Source organism: Anabas testudineus, chromosome 22, assembly GCF_900324465.2.
Source record: "Anabas testudineus chromosome 22, fAnaTes1.2, whole genome shotgun sequence".
NCBI classification, from domain to species: domain Eukaryota; kingdom Metazoa; phylum Chordata; class Actinopteri; order Anabantiformes; family Anabantidae; genus Anabas; species Anabas testudineus.
In genome coordinates this window covers 13,174,322-13,188,988 of record NC_046630.1, presented here as the reverse complement: position 1 = coordinate 13,188,988, position 14,667 = coordinate 13,174,322, and the positions used below count along the sequence as shown (strand labels likewise).

Sequence of the window (14,667 nt, the reverse complement as noted above, 5' to 3'; positions counted from 1 at the left end):
ACCAGTGCCTGAAATAGCGTACAGGCTACTTCTGTGCTACAGACCTCCATTACTAAAATGCGATCTTTGAGTCACACTGTTGCACTTGGTGACCTGTTTCTTGTTGATGATGAACATGGGTACACAGACCAGAAACACTCAGTTGCGCAAATGCACATCTGAAAATAGACCCCAACAAATGCACCATTCACTCCGGTTTTAGTGATGCTTGCTTGAAACTACAGGGCTCAGCTTTATGAAAGAGTATTTAGGCTTTTTATGAAATAAAAATATGTAATTGTGACAAAGTTGTTGGATATGGCAGCTTTAACATTTTATAAAAACCAAATTCATGTTAAATCAGATTGCACAGTTAATCTGTATCACCTTAAAAATTAAATTAGTTGTTATCAGAATGAGGTAATCAGAGTAATTATCTACCAACTAATTGTCAAATGAAGAATGTGAAATGTCAACATTGTTGTTTTAGGAGAGCAAAAGTCAGTCAGCCTGCCTTACATCATATAAATATTGTCCGTGTCTTACAAAATGACTGCTCTGGTCATTTTACATACTGATTTTCCATGTTCTCCACAACCATTCATTTCACTTCCTCATGAAAATCAGCCAGCAGATACTTGACACTTGTTCGAGATGGGTGATCCATCACAGTTTATTTCCCAGAGGACATTTTCCATAATGTGGTAATGCAGCAAGCAAAGATCTTTTTTCAAAAACTTGTGATGCATTTAAAGATGCTCCAACATCCATAACATTTATTTTTTATATTAATGAGCAATGTTGTCAAAAAACATAAAATCCCCAAAAAACAAAAAGTGGGCGTAGGAGATGTATTACAAGTGAAAAACTTTAAGTTATTACACTAAAAATATATATAAATATTTATTCATTACAGAGCGTCCTTTAATGAATAACAGCTATTCACTTCTTTTGTGGACTTACAGTATTTGACATTCAACTCAGCAGATGAACGATCCACAGCAAAGTGTAGCTGTACTCAGGAATTGACACAACCTGGCCAGGCTGTTATTTCCTCTTGGATGTCAGGGTGATGACAGTGATGAATGACAAATCATCTATCATTTACATAAATCGCATTCACAGCCTGCAGAGGAGAGACTTTGAATTATACAGAACTGCTCAAACCAAGGTCATACATGTTGAATCTGGTATTATACCCCACAATTCGGCTCGCCACAAAAGACTACCTTGAAGTATTGAAATGATAATGCAACACCGGTCGTGGCCCTGTACACATCAAATGGAACACAGTTATTGTAACAAATAACTGCAGCTGTGAAGATTATCAATACACCAAACTTTTAATTTTGAGAATCTCTTTGATAAGGTTACTGAGAGAGCAACAGTCACGATTCTTTTATTTTACTGAAATAGAAAAGATAAGCTCACTTTTCAGTCTGAAGGCCTCAAAAGTAATTTTCTAAATTAATTTAATAATTTACCTCCCTTGGCACAAAGATGTTTTCTTTTCTGACATATTTTCCTACTGACCAGCTCCATACTCAAGGAGTAATTTGATTCAATTTTCATCCAGTGGGTAGATTAAGTGCAAAAAGGTCTTCATTAGCCACAAATTGAATGGGGACAATGGAGAAATATGTAGAAATGGAAACCAAGGTGTTTTAAAAGATAGACATTAGATTTCCCTAATGTGAACTGGAGCTCACTTTGTCAACCATTAAAACATCATCAGTATCACTTCTCCTCTGGCTCAGCCAATAGTGTGAACTCCAGGTTACAGAGAGGCTTGATGACTGGAGTAAAAGCCAATCACGAGGAGGCAAGTATTGAAGGGGGACATGCAGACTTACAGACTCAGTAATAATATAACAACGCTACCTTTAATGCGGACGTTCAGACTGTACACAGATGTTAGAGGCGGTCAGAAACACATAATCATGTCCCAAAACTGTACACAATGCTTCAGAAAAATAGTCCAGTTCCTGTAACAGTACAGACTTTCTGCACCTTTAAATAACAGAGTCAGTGGAGAGTTGAAGGTAAAAAGAGAAGCAAATGACAGAAGTAATAGTAGAGAAGAAGAAAAGAGATGAAACCAAACCAAACCGAAGAGGACACAAATCAAGTAAAACGGTAAAATTCTCTTGATTGCAGTAGCGGTATGTGAACCATTATTATCTGCGGGTGTGTAGATAGTCACGGTTTTCAATGCAAGTCATAACGAAGTTCATTATAAAAAGACAAGAAGTGGATGCTGCTGCAACAGTGATGCAGGAAGGCTGTGAATGTTTTTTTTTTTTTTGTTTGTTTTTTTATTTACATTGATTTTTGACTGTTCTCTATCCAGAAAATAAACAAGCAGAGCAGTAGACTGATGATTTTAAACAACCTCCACTTTAAAGAAGGTTCATCATGATTGCATTTGTACTTTTATTTTTAAAGGGTCTTATTCAAGCCCTAACCCTCACATGAGTGCGCTTGACATTAATATAATCAAAGAAGAAGAAAAAGAAAACAGATGTGCTCTGAATCTCAGGGTTGCTCATCCATCTGCAGGTTTAACACGAGCAAGTCCAGAAACTGAACTATTCTGAAACATTTACAGCTAATTTCATCCTTGTTTTAAAAACAAAAAACAACAAAAAACATATTGCCCATTGCATGAGTATATTCCCTCTCTAGCAACTGTAACTATCCAGGCAACAGTTTTGTTATGCAAACCACAGAAACCACACTCAATTCGATGACAAATGTTATTGCACAGTACCATATTTGTGAAAGCCTGCATGGGTAAAGGGAGCATCTTCAGATGTCTGGGTTTCAATACTATCCTATAAATAAACACAGTATTGAGTTGTAGTACAGTATTTCCCTTGTAGAGAAGGTGAACCCACTATGTCACTTTTTACTCAGTCAAAAAGTGTTGCATGTATTTAGCTCTGTTTAGTGGTTCAGTGCACCCAAAGAAACATTTTAGGAAGCAGTCCAGCAGTTTTTTTCATAATGCTGATCTGTGTCACAGAATGCTACGGTCAGCTTATTTGAGGCCATCTGTATGCAGACAGCAAGGAATGCAGGGTGGGTACAGAGATAAGGAAATCCCATAGTGAGCTAGACCCGATCCTGCACTGAAAATGTCTCAGCGACATACAGAAGCTGCCAGTTCCCCATTTCCCCACTTGTATACATACTGTACAGTCCACATTATTATCTTTCAGGCATTTAGCAGATAGGCAAAGTCACTTTTGACTTATTCAATTAGGTGTTATGCACAAATCTGCCATGATTTCATGTCACTCTGTGAGAATAATAATGCCTAAACAACCTAGTGGTTTGCCCCTGTTGTCGTACAGTGTGTCCATGTCGAGCAGATTTAGCCCCTAGAGAGACTGCTATGCACATGGCTGTATAAGTCTGCAGGCTGTAATAAAGCTGACAAATTCAAGATCAAAGTGGCACGGTGGTCATCATGCAATACTGCCTGTTCTGTAATGAAGATGTATTAGGACACTGAAATGCCAAGATTTGTCCTTCACCAGCCAGACCATTGTTACTGTGTCCTCACTGTTCTCTGCCGTGGAAGAAGGGACAGCTTTTCCTTTCCATCAAGCTAATTCATATTCATTTTATTTTAAGTGGTGCTGAACTCAAAATCCCCATCAGCTGTTGGCTTAATTAGGCATGGGGATGCACCCCGTCTTGGGAATCATGTGTACATTCACTCTGGGTCAGTGCATGTTAGTGTGAGTTCAGTGGGTGGTTCCTCTATTCCTATAGGACAATCACATTGCGACATAAAAAAAAAAAGAGCCATCAGCCATGCATGCCAGGTACTCAAGCTGCTTCTGGGTCCTTCATCTTTTTTCAATGAAAGCTAACACAATTTGGAGTTCCTGTTTGACTGAGGGGAAGAGTTGAAAAAAAGAAAACAAATGAAGGTTTTGTTACCTCGGCAGCAGCTCTATGGCCCAATCACAGTGTGTCAATCAGTAGCTCGTCCAAGCTGCGATGGGAGTTCGATTTGTAATTGCAGGAGGTGAGGCGTGGTATCCAACAACTAATTAAAGTAAACCAAATCTAATGGCCAGCATTTCACAATCTGCTCACTGCCTCAAATTAATGCACACACAGAGACATGTTGACTTCAAGAGAGAACATAAAAACTTTTTTCACACATCGAATCTAGGATTCATTGCCTCATCTGGTTGTCATGGCAATGTTTTAGGGCTCTGGCTTTATTCAGTCATGACAAGACCACTATGGATAAGGCAATAGTGATGCTCAGATGATGATCAGATGCCTGAAAGGCAGCGCTGGAACCACTGGAGAACAGCAGTATAGAAAAATAATAATAATAAAAATAATACTTTGTTACAGGCTGCATCAGTTATTCAATGATGAATAATGACACAAGATTGATCAACGTGCTGATTATTTTCATTTATTTCATTTAATTTATTCAATTTGTCTGTAATATATATGGGGAAAAATGCTTTTTATGTTCATTAGTACAAAGCCAAAGACATTCAGTTTCCTATGATGTATAACAAAGAAAAGTAGAAAATTCTATTACTTAATTTAGTCTAAATTAACCAAGCATTTAAGCTTTATTATAAAGACTTAATTAATGACCATTGCGAGTTTCACCCATGCTTCTCTTCTCTACTTTCCTCATCAGCCTCGTCATTTATTATTAAATAAGCAGCAGAATCTCAAGTTATGAAAGCAGCCAAGCATTATGAAACATTAGACGACATTATGACCATGAGGTCATGACATTGCTTATAGCTTTCGTACTTGCATTTTATGCAGACATTACATTTGTTAAGAGGGAATGATACTGTATGATACCTTAGACTTCATGGTAAAAATAAGAAGTCCTCCGGCTTTAACGGCCATGTAGGTCATCTGTCCCGACCATATGACCAAAGTCATTGTACGAAAGCGGGGGGGTTTGTTGAAACTAAACCTTTGCACTTTTGACATCAGGCTCCGAAATGGCAGTTGCTGCCTTGTACAATAGCACCAAAATGGTGGTTGGTGTAATGTCTTATGGTCAAAAACACTGGATAACAATTGTGCAAACAAAGTGATATGGTTGGCATTATGCATAGAAACAACTAGGCAGTAAATAAACATGGTTAGGCTCAGTAAAAGTTCATGTTTGCTTTAGAAGCTACTGCTTTTTTAACTATACTTGACATTTATTATATTATAATTATTTGGTGGCTGTGTAAAATTCACTGCAGCTGCTAGACATCGTCAAACTTTAAGACAATCGTGTAACAAAAATTATGACTGACATCGCAGTCTCGTTAACATAGTTATACTCTGTGCTATCTGTGGGTATATACTTTGAAATTTGTAATAGTCTTACTGTACATTTTAAGTCCCATCCCTGCGCGTACTCGAAGGGTTTTTGCTGACTGAGCCACACAAACAAACAAGTGAACAAATTGAACCCTCCAGCAACTTTTCACCTTCAAAGTGTACAGGATCACGAAACATGCCACCACATTCAGTTTGTCTGCTGCTTCTAAAGAGGACTCTCGCTGTGAACGAGTGGGAGTAGGGCTTATTCTGAAAAACTGCCTAAGACTGCCTTGCAACACCTACGCAATGATGCAAGCATGTACAGCAAAGTTCTCAGGATTGCTCTTTTAAAACAACACCAGATGTCCATCTGAGTGACAACACAACAAGACGTAATTAAATTTGAGCCCACAATGATGCTCTATAATGCTTGTTTCATCATGTTTTCGCTTATTACGACTGCAGTAAAAGATATTTTTAGGGTTTTAAAAAAAATTGAGGATTTAAAAAAAAAAAATGCTGAGAAGTTGTATGACGGCTCTCAGAATTGTTCTCTGAGAGCCTTTGATGAGGAAAGTCTGCTCAGTGAGCAAAGCTCCGGCTGAAAATAGGTTAAAGATTCAAATTGTTTCCCAACAGTTGGTGAAATTATGTTTTAAGCAACACTGAAATAGACGCTTGTCATCCTGTGTTTGCCCCTGCCATCTGCTGAGGGAGGTGACGCGATACTCTGAGGGTCTTTCTGTGAAACAAAGCAAGCATCAAAGAGGGCAATGCAAACCCAAGGCTTGCTTTTGCCTGAAATGGTTAGCATAGTCTGCAGCGGGACAGAAGAAAACCACAATTCTGTATAAATAGTCCATAAAGATTCTAGTTAGATGAAATTGCATCTGCTAAAAATTGTTATTCTTCCGTACAAGATTACTTTTCTGTATATAAAATATTCTTTATCATTGTTATGTGAAATTACCTGCTGAAGTCTATAGATAGCTGTGTTCCTTAGGGCTGTGCAAGAACTCAAAATGATCTTTTATCATCTTTCAGATGAAACATCCAGTTGTGATAAGATCACATCGTGTTAGTCATACAGATGTCCGCTGTGCAGTGCCTATACACTACAAGTCCCAACTCAATATGTGTGCTGCTGATGGACACAATGCTAGGTCTAAGAAAGGTTAGTCTGAAGCCAAAGACATTAAGTTTAGTTTTCTTTAAGTTTATTATATATATTCACGTCTTCCAATGTTCATACTGTAAGATGCAATTAAGGTCAGGAACAGTGAGAGAAGGATGTGGAGTAAGGTCAGCACTGTGAGCAAATGGAAAAGTTTTTTGCGGCTTACTGATCTTAATGGCAATTGTACTAAGATTAATATTAATATGGTGAGAATAATTTGAACCCTAGTAGGGTTAGACATTTACAGCAGCCAACCAGAACCTGAACATGGATCAGCAAATGCATGAATGAGGTGTTTGTTCCTGTACTCCATGCTGTGTTCAATCATACGTAGGTCATTCGGGACCCCAGTTGTGTGATAACAGCCCGTGCTGTGCTACTACACATATAGACGCTGTGCTGCATTCATGATCTCATAATGCATGTCTAAGTGGCCCTGAAACAGCATGTACATTTAAACCAATTTGATTGATTGTTCTCATGATATGGTAATAATAGCCTTGAGCCTTGTATGGGGTTCAATCTTTTCTTGCTCTCATTGGTACTTTGCCACCTCTCATGGAAAGTTTTCTCACTTTCCCCACATTTCATGATATGTGGAAAGTCCAGTAATGTGTGGCTTTTCTGATGGCAATGCTATCATACGTACACATCCGTTACTATAAGCAGTAGTGTCGTCCTACAGTGAGTATGTTGTTATATTCCACATGTTGGCTCTGTGTTGTACCACTAGCCTGCATATATGAGAGCAAAGTCAAATAAAGAGCACTTTCTTCATTCACCGGTGACATTTAACACCCCATGAGCTGTGAGACTATACAAATATACACTGTTTGGGTTAGTGAATATGTGTCTGTAAGGTAGTTTTAACTCCGTGCTGGACAGTCGTTAGGAGTTGGAGTAATTGACAGAACAATGATGAGTGAAGATTGAATGAGAAGTCAGTTCGATTTTCAGTCCTCTTCAGTTCGCAGGGAGAGGTCAGAGGGCCTTGTGCTGTTCTTTGTGATTGCAAAGAGCTTAATTCTCGTGGCATATTAACACATTCAATCAATGGCCAGACCAAGCAGGACCAGTGGGACTGCATTTACAACCTCAGTTAAATCAAAGGTCCCTTCAGTGCAGTCTCATTCCAGTGGAGGAACTCTCAATGCATCAGCGAGATACATCGAGGTTAACGACCTGCCTGCTAAGGGTATCAGTGTGTGTGTGTGCGTGCTCCTATTTATGTGTATTTGATTAAGAGGGAAATTAAACAATAGGCTACCATTAGTTTGTGCCTTGAAGAGCATGGCAGTTTTGATTAGTTCTCTGTTGTAATCTCTTTAATTAACAGTGGTTAAAAACAATGCACTCCAGAAGACGAAATGGGGAGATTTAGACGGCGCGTATACAAGGGGGAAAGAGATGAAGAAGTGCAGGTTAAGGAAGAGATAAGATGCATTTATGTGCGTAGGTGTGTGTTTGTGCATGCATTTTCCTGCATGCCCTTGAATGTGTGAACGATCCTTTGAAAGTACAATGTTATAGATGATGGATAGGGGAGACAAAGCAATTACCCTGCCAGGTGGTCTAATTTGTATGTTTGTGAACTGCTGTTTTCTTCAATTGGCTTATCACAGGTACAGGTAGCATACAATTTGGTATGAAAAATATTTGAATATGTTTTGTAATCCTTTTAAGCAATCATCTAGACATCTTATTTTCCTGTGTTTACCCGTAGGGCCACTAATGCATTGGTGAAATGCTCTCTTCTCACTGCCTCCCTTATATTAAAAAAGATTGCTGCAGCAGACCAAGCCACACAAAACTATGTGATCGTTAGATGGCTCTGCAATATTGATCGTATATAATTCAATTTGCATGATGGGCATATGAGTCCTATGTGTTTCTGGGCCTCCTCATGCTTTATCCTGTCATATAGAAACACTCCCCCAAGAGTCTGAGATGATCAAAATTAAAGCACAAGTCTTATTTATTCCCTCAAACCTGTCATCATTAATGGAAATCAAAACGGACATGATGCCACTAATGAAATGTAATTAATTCAATCTCAGGGGAATGATTTATACCACATACACTTACTCAGAGAAAACACTCTGCCTACTCCATCTCACCTTCTCCCTTACAAACTCGACACATAAATCAGATATTTAATGTGGATTTTTATCATATCGTTGACCTGCATGTTATCAGTGAACTAGTATGTCTGTCTGTGTGAAGTAAAACATCCCTGATTGGGCCCTCTGGGACTGGTGAATCTGCTTTGACTGTGTGACTAATCCAGGTAATGCAGCCAAAGACGCTGATGCATGAAATCTGTCGAAAACCATCAGGAGGTAAACTTCTGCGCTTATCTATGAAGTCAGTCTGTTATGTTTAGGCATTGCATTTATAACCTTTTCTTTGTTGCCAAGTAAACTTGAAACCCATAATCGGAATCAAGTAGCCCAGCCATGATTGTTTGTGTCAAAGGAGTCCAAACTTCTCTTCTGATTTATACAGCAATGCTTTTAAAATTTGATTTGTTTCTTTCAGTATTTATTTCTAACTGGAGCATGTTAACAATTTTGAAGTAGAGAAAAAAGTAAAGTCATCCCTCCTTTCCTCCCGACAAAGCTCTGTGTAGTTCCTCAATCTGACTTTATCAGCAACCAAAGCCAGCGCTGATGGGGAGTTGCCCACAGACAAGCTGGAGATTGGCCATGGAGCCTGTTGGTGTTTGATAAGACAGGCCCTATTGGCCTTGGAACCCTAGGCTCAGACCCTCTGATTCATTTCATCTTCTAATAAATCATCCGTTGAATCCTTGGCTTCTGTTAATGCTTTAGAGCTATTTTTGAGGTGTACTTTTTTACTCTAGGTACTGCAAGAACTTGTAAAGGGATTTTTTTTAGTACACAGGCATGCAACAACAGTTCAATGTACTGTATAGAATATGGTTAATGTAGCACAGTACTGTACCATACATGACACTAGGAAACCAGGATATGTATTTTTCATATGTTGTAAAAGTGTAATTGGGATTTGACAAAGATGCATTCACCAGTTCCAATTCTGAATGATCATACTCAGTCCTGTGTGTGTGTGTGTTTATGTTTTTACTGTACTTTTGTGAGAAATGAGACAAATCACAGCTCTATCTCCTTAGAAAGTTGTTTGCTCAAATGTTGGCTTCACAAATGTAAGGGATGACATAATAAGGGCCTGTATGCCTCTCCCTCTATGATCAAATCCCTCTCTCATCTAGTTGGTGAGGAGGGTTCTGTTTACTTGACAGATTAATGAGGGAAGGGAGCAGAAATAAGGGTCCAGGTCAGCATGAGGTTATGGTGGGGTCAGCATTCTTATTAACCCTGTCCAGATATACCAGTTTAATAAACTAAGCCAGGGAGTGGTTTGTTTGTTTATGTCTGTGCACATGAATGCAGTTTGTTGCCTTTATATTTGTGCTCAGACTGTGTGATAGAGTGAGATCTGTGGTCAGAAACCTTGCTCCTGGGTTGGTTCAAGGTAACATACCCTTGTAAAGCAATGCATGTGAAAGCCTGCTTTGCATGTAAAAACCCTGAAAATATTAGCAGCAGTTCCGCTCTGGTGAATTCTAATGAAACACCAATCCAAACCAAGTTGCAAAAAATGTGGTAGCTGGTGATATTTTTGATAAAATGTCATTGAAAGTTGATTGAACTTCTCCCATTTCAATTACATAACCGCAATGAAAAAGAGAAGAAAAACAGTGCAGAGCAAAGGGAAAGGGAGTCCTACTGTCATACTGATTTACCTAGTCAGAAATGGTGCATCGAGTAAAACAAAAAAGTGAGATAAAAAGTTGAACTATGGACCACCAGCACCATAAAATAGCCCACAATATAATGGTGCAGGTACTGACACCACCTAGCTTCAATGAAAGAGAAATATGAACCCCAGTTGAGCTTAAGTAGAATAAAAACGTGGACAAACAGGAGGAGGTAGCTGAAAGAATCAGCAGCACAGTGAGCACTACACCGTATAAGGTGAACACTGCAAATCAGGTTTTCTCTTGAGTATAATTTACTGTACAGAGCTTTTTCTTATCTATAACTTTTCTAACACAAGATTCTCTTCTCATGATTCATTAACAGTTAAAGGTTGTTTTGTTTAAAATACCTGTGTTTCAGTTTCAATTTTTATCTGCTTGCATGTCCAATATGTCTTGTTACTGTACATGCTACAACTGCATGAGCTGACTATAGTGTAGCTGTCAGGTGCAATACTAAGATTCCATTAAAACAATAAGGTAAAATGAAAATGAAAAAAACTATATAAAAAAAACGATATAAAATATATTAATGAAAAAAAAATGAGTCCACTCATGTGCTGCTATTTTTACAACAAGGTCGCCTGAAAAAAGAAAACCGTAGCAATTAAAATCATGTAACTGGGTTAAAAACTTCACTTCACCTCTTCTCAGATTCTTACTGTCCTACATCTACAACTCAGACACAAAGTCTCAGATTTGCATCAAAATACAAATAAACAGCACGTTTGGCTAAAGTCAGTGTGCCATAAAAGCTCATAGTAAGTATTCTTCCACTGTCACCTAGAGTTTATCAGAGCACAACTCCCCACAACTACGTTATTTACATGGCAGCTAGGAGACACCTAGTATGCATTTAACAATGGTAAATTAAATTACCCTACACTGTACACTCATCTCTTAGTATCTTCACAGTGCTGTTTAGCTCATGCTTTTGATGTTTTAGTCTTGGATCAGGGTTTTGGTTTGTCACTTGGCTGACAGTTTGAAAACTGAATCCCGACTAATATGACCAGGGATTTCATAGACAGTCAAACTTCTACCAAAACCTAAATAGCCCCAACTTTAAGCAATATTTTCCAACACTTTAACACATTTTAACCCAGGAGCTATAAGATGCAAGAGGACCAGGGGCTCTTTGAAACTAATATTCAGCTGTGGCTGTTTCCATATGTCAGGCTATAGCTGTTATATTCTGCATAATCCCAGTCATTTTATCACCACTACACATCTGCTGGAATTTGTTGGAAATTCTTGTATTTTCCTCTGATAGTAGTCTCAGATGTAGAAAGAGCTGAAAAGTCATAGCTTATATTGACTTTCTAGTATATCAAATTGGAAGAAGGAGAAGTGGGACAGAAATGCAGTATTTTTCTTTTTCAAGTTTCCACCATGTCAATGGCAGATTCAAATAATAGATAATATGAAGTGAGCTCTGTCCAGGAACTCAGGCCATAAGTGAGGTAGGTCCAGTGAGGCATCCTGTTCAGTGCTTTCACAATGCATTTTTTTGCTAAAACAGACATTGAAACACATCATAGAAAAGATAGATAGAAAGAAAAGAAATATTTTCAGTGATTTAAACTTTTCTTTTTTTGCTTCACTTTGTTGATAAAAGAAAGGCAAATGGCATGGGGAGCGCTATGGAAAAGTTCTGCTTTTCCCAAAATGTTAAAGCACATTGAAAGATCGACGATAGCTAAAAACACAAAGTGTGGAAAAGGAATGAATGAACACAGTGAAGTGGGTATGCCAAAAGCAAAAAGAGAGATGAAAAGATAGAAGCATGAAAGAATACTCCAGCAAGTGCGATCAAATAGATACCCTTTCAGGCCACCCTACACACAAAGCCTAAGTTTATGCACATCATAAGATTTAACAGTAGTGGGCAACAACTGAGAGGCACATAATGGAAAGGACAACTTAATCTAATCCTTGTCATCTATGTTTCTATGTGTGCGTAACAAGAAAAATAAGAAGTGTCATTTCTGCTGGAGAGTTTAAACTCCAAGGGGGAGATTAGCCAGTCACACTGGGTTGATCTTATTGTCCGGGATAAGAGGATGAGCACATAGCCCTCTGGAGAATTTTACTAACTCTCCTACAGCTCACGGAAATCAATAAGGGGAAAGAAGATGGAGTTTATACAGTGGCAGATTGTGTTGTATTGTATTCACTGTCTTAAGCGTGGCTCGTAACTGCCAGCTGATCCTTGAGAAGCGTTTAGTGGCCAGCAGTAGTCTCTCAACACTTTAATTGTCAGGGAAAATGCTCAATCGAAAAAATTACACATGGCTGGCAGTTTATCAGGCTCACCTAGCTTAAACTCAGTCCAATAAAAGAGTACTGCAAAAAAAATATTTCATCATGAAAGTTGTACTGTTAAAAATGTGATCATTTCATCATCAACAGATATTATTTATAGGTGATCTGTAGTGAGCAGTATTTAAGACAGGAGCAGTTGGTGGTGCCAGAACATCACAGTCTGCATAGGAAACATAATCCAGTACTTTTTGTGCTTTAACCTGGCACAATGCACTAGGAGGTGCAGTAGTCCATGACATCATAACAAATGTAGACAAAACTGCAAAACACATTAGTGAGCCCGCACAAACATTGGGTTTATGTAGTATGATCAGTCATAAACCAAAGTATTGAGAATCACCAAAGCTCTTCCAGTCCTGAGAGGAGCGTGTTTGTCTGTACAGGTACAAAATATCATGCTAATGTAGTTGTTGAGATTTTTCACTTAAAACTCAAAATGTCAACGTCTTGGTGGCGTCAGGGTGGAAGTAAAGGGATTACCATCGTCCTGAAAATACATTGCCTAGCAACCACAACTATCTGTGCAAAATGTAATGCTGTTCATTCAAGGAGATTTTGGGATGTTTCACAGAATAAGTGGAATTTTTGACATGGTAGTGGCTATGAAAGAAAGAGGTCATAGGATCACCAAAGATATCAGAAATCATGTAAGCACCAATGTCTGCAAAAAATGTTATGGTAATTCACGTCATAGTTGCAAAGATATTTCACCGTGACTCACGAGGATATTTATAGAGGCAAATAATGCATGGAAAACACAGGAATATTAACATCAAACCCATTTAATATGTCATAATTGTCTTTATAAAGGCACATGAATGTAATTCAGGCAGCATTGCGTTTAGCTGCATATGAGGCAGGATTAGAATACCTCAGTGTTTGATGGGTAAGGTTTTTGCCCTGAATGTTTGAGGTTTTTGATGAGACATCTGAAACATTCCTTTGATATGTTGTTTTCTGCTTTTTCTAAAATAAATTTACATACATTTTCAGGCACCCTGTTGCTATGTGATAAGCAGGGTATTTCAGAAACAGTATGCAGAAACAAAAAAAAAAAGCCATTTCCTTCATACTTCTTCATATAAAACTGCTGTTGCGACAGTGTGGGGAATGGCATAAAATTATAACTAATGGTGTCATTCTTAAACATAAAACAAAAAAGTTCATTTTCAGCGTTGGCATCATCTTTCTAGTGACGATCTGACCTGGATTCAGCTCTTAAAAAATGAGGGCGGCGTAAAGTTTTTGTACCTTGTACAAAAACAAAAATTTCTAAGAGATGCCTGTGTTTTACTCATCGCTGCTGTTTAGGCTCTGATTAGCCTGTGCTGCGATGTAGAGCATACTGCTGTCTGATTGGTTCGCGCACAGAGCCACATCTGTTTCATGCAGGAAGCTGGAATCCTCTCATTTCACACGTCGTTTGAGGGGAAAGCGGGAGGGGAGAAAGACAATTGACCAGCAGGTGGTTGAGAGAGGTGAGGTAAGGTAAGGTGGGTTACGAAAGGAGCGGGGAAAAGGAAAAGAAGCTCATAGGGAAAAGGAAGGAGGTGAGGGATGGTATGAGCAAGAGGGACGGCAACAGAACAAAACAGTAGTGGAAGACTAAAAAATATCAAAAATATCAAACAAGACCCAACAAAGATCAGAAAGGGAATTTGAAAAACTGCAATATTTTTCGTCTAGTCTGTTTTTTCAACCTCTGCAGGTCTTACTGAGAGAGCAAACTAATCTGTACTGACAGGGACGGGCTGTCGTCAAGGGTTTGATAGACATCTCCAGCATCCATAAATTGGTTATTGTACATTTCATCTGGTTCTTGACATGGTTTCATTTTAGGATCTCTTTCATTATCTGTCTGTCTTATTTCAATCTTTATCGCTTCATAAACACATTCACAATAGGTGTCACCAAATTTATTTTAACTTTCACATGTAACAGTGAGTTGCCTCTGACTAACGTCACAGAATCATTTCAGCGTTTTGGTTCATTTGGTGTTGTTCACGATGAATTAATCATGATTAATCATACATCATTTTGAGCTATTCATTTGCATCTTTTGTTTTATTCT

General features: G+C 38.4%; 1 protein-coding gene across 1 annotated transcript in view; it reads left to right on the top strand.

Annotated features, from left to right (window-relative positions):
- The window catches only part of LOC113148375 (transmembrane protein 132C-like), an 81,024-nt gene that overhangs the window by 29,244 nt on the left and 37,113 nt on the right, over nucleotides 1-14,667 (top strand).